The 1,767-nt window shown below is 40.9% G+C and overlaps 2 long non-coding RNA genes across 2 annotated transcripts in view; one reads left to right on the top strand and one right to left on the bottom strand.

Annotated features, from left to right (window-relative positions):
* Positions 1-111, bottom strand: part of LOC116669866 (uncharacterized) — a 20,431-nt gene extending 20,320 nt beyond the window's left edge. The window contains exon 1 of the long non-coding RNA XR_004326891.1: positions 99-111. This is a non-coding gene — a long non-coding RNA (uncharacterized LOC116669866). The remainder of the gene's footprint in view (positions 1-98) is intronic.
* The window catches only part of LOC116669868 (uncharacterized), an 827,043-nt gene that overhangs the window by 626,731 nt on the left and 198,545 nt on the right, over positions 1-1,767 (top strand). The window lies entirely within an intron of this gene.

Below are 1,767 nucleotides of genomic sequence, written 5' to 3'. Positions count from 1 at the left end.
TGTGTGTGTGTGTGTGTGTGTGTGTGTCCGTGCACGTGTGTGTGTGTGTGTGTTTGTTTGTTTGTGTGGTGGGTGGTGTCTGGAGGTCAAACGAAGACAGCATAACAAGATTGTTGGATTATTTCATATTTAGCTTAAATGACTGGGGAAGTTTTACTTTTATGTAAAATGAAATGATAACAATGAAATTTGAAACACTAAAAACAATGCACTTTATAAAGCATGTTGCCAACCACGGACCTTTGAACTAAGAGAGAACGCCTTCAGTGCAATCAGTATCAAGACGGATAATGTAACCAGTTTAAATGAAAACATCCACATACACCAGAATTTACACCATCTCTTGTTACAGAGCATCTTCTTATAACAAGAAAGTATTAGTTGCAATGCTGATACCTTGTTATTACAGGATGTAATCAGGGTGTAACGACACAAGCATACTAAAAAACAGCTATATAGGTCAGTAAAAAGTAGAGGTACAATGTGCAATGGCCTGGAACCAGATCCTAAAGCCTAAAGCCAGACCAAAAATTCTCAACAAGATGAGTAGAAATGTATTACGCCTTTGTCTGAAACCGGCCAGTTCACACCAATGAGATGAGACGAGACGGTGAATCATCTTCATAGCAACAACTCTTTTTGCTGCCATTCTAACTTCCAACATCCAGGTTTTTTCTAGTTAATTATATAATTTGTTGTGTCTAAATATGGAAAGTTGATAACCTTAGCAATAATGAGATGTTTGCTACAGTTACATTTCTAGTGATGAATCAGCGAAAACGCGCTTTATTGGTGCGATTCACGGCTATGTCCTAGGTGCCCCCTCTCTTCAGTCACTAGCTCGCTCCACCGTACGTGCCCTTGGCCACTCGATGAGCCTTCGTTACAGTTTGTAACAGAGATAAGACGGATTGTGGATCATTGTATTTTAGCTGACTTTACAAGATGACTTGTCTATTGGCTGGTTGCTAAGTCGCAGCGTCGCCATCAGCTGGTTTGAGCGGAGCTGAGACAGGACGATGCAGGCCGCTGAAACGTTCCAAAACGGTTTTGTCTCGTCGTGAATCTTTGGTCTAGGGGTGTCATGGTACCAAAAAGGCAATAGTCGGTGCCAATACCAGTAAAATGACACGATTCTCAATGCCCATTTCAATACCACGGTAAAAAAAAAAGGATTTTCTAAGATTTCATGTACTTTAACTTGAAACATGAACTTCTTGAAAAATATCAAAATGTCATGACGTACAAAACATGTGCAATAGAGCATAGAACAACATGATAATGTGCAATTAATGTTCAAAGTGCTACAAGTAGACACATTCCAGACTTCAGAGCAGAGGTACTGTGCAAAAAAAACAACAGCAATTCTAACAGTGTTTCTGACCAGACCCGTTACAAACCCCAGGTAAATATTGGAGATGTGTATGAAAGATGGAGAGAGAATAGATCCCAAAAGGACGTAGAGTTGGCCAATTTCCTCCTGAATGGGTAGCTAAGCATTAACTTCAGGCTAATTTGTCACTACTACAAGGGACGGGCCTTTTGTGTCATTTCAACATTTGTCAACTCACATTGAAGAATACACCTAGAATACCTGAGTTTGTTACTCGCAAAAACAATTGAGACAACCATGGCTAATGGCGCCATGCTAACCCTGCTAACGGCTAATGTTACCGGAGGACCAGGCAAGCGGACCACGGCTGTTTACAACATGTAGCCTGTTCAGCGGCTGTAGCTGACAACGGGGAGTTATTTGAAGCTAAGAGA

Source organism: Etheostoma spectabile, chromosome 20, assembly GCF_008692095.1.
Source record: "Etheostoma spectabile isolate EspeVRDwgs_2016 chromosome 20, UIUC_Espe_1.0, whole genome shotgun sequence".
Classification (NCBI taxonomy): domain Eukaryota; kingdom Metazoa; phylum Chordata; class Actinopteri; order Perciformes; family Percidae; genus Etheostoma; species Etheostoma spectabile.
This window is presented reverse-complemented; position numbering and strand designations above follow the sequence as displayed.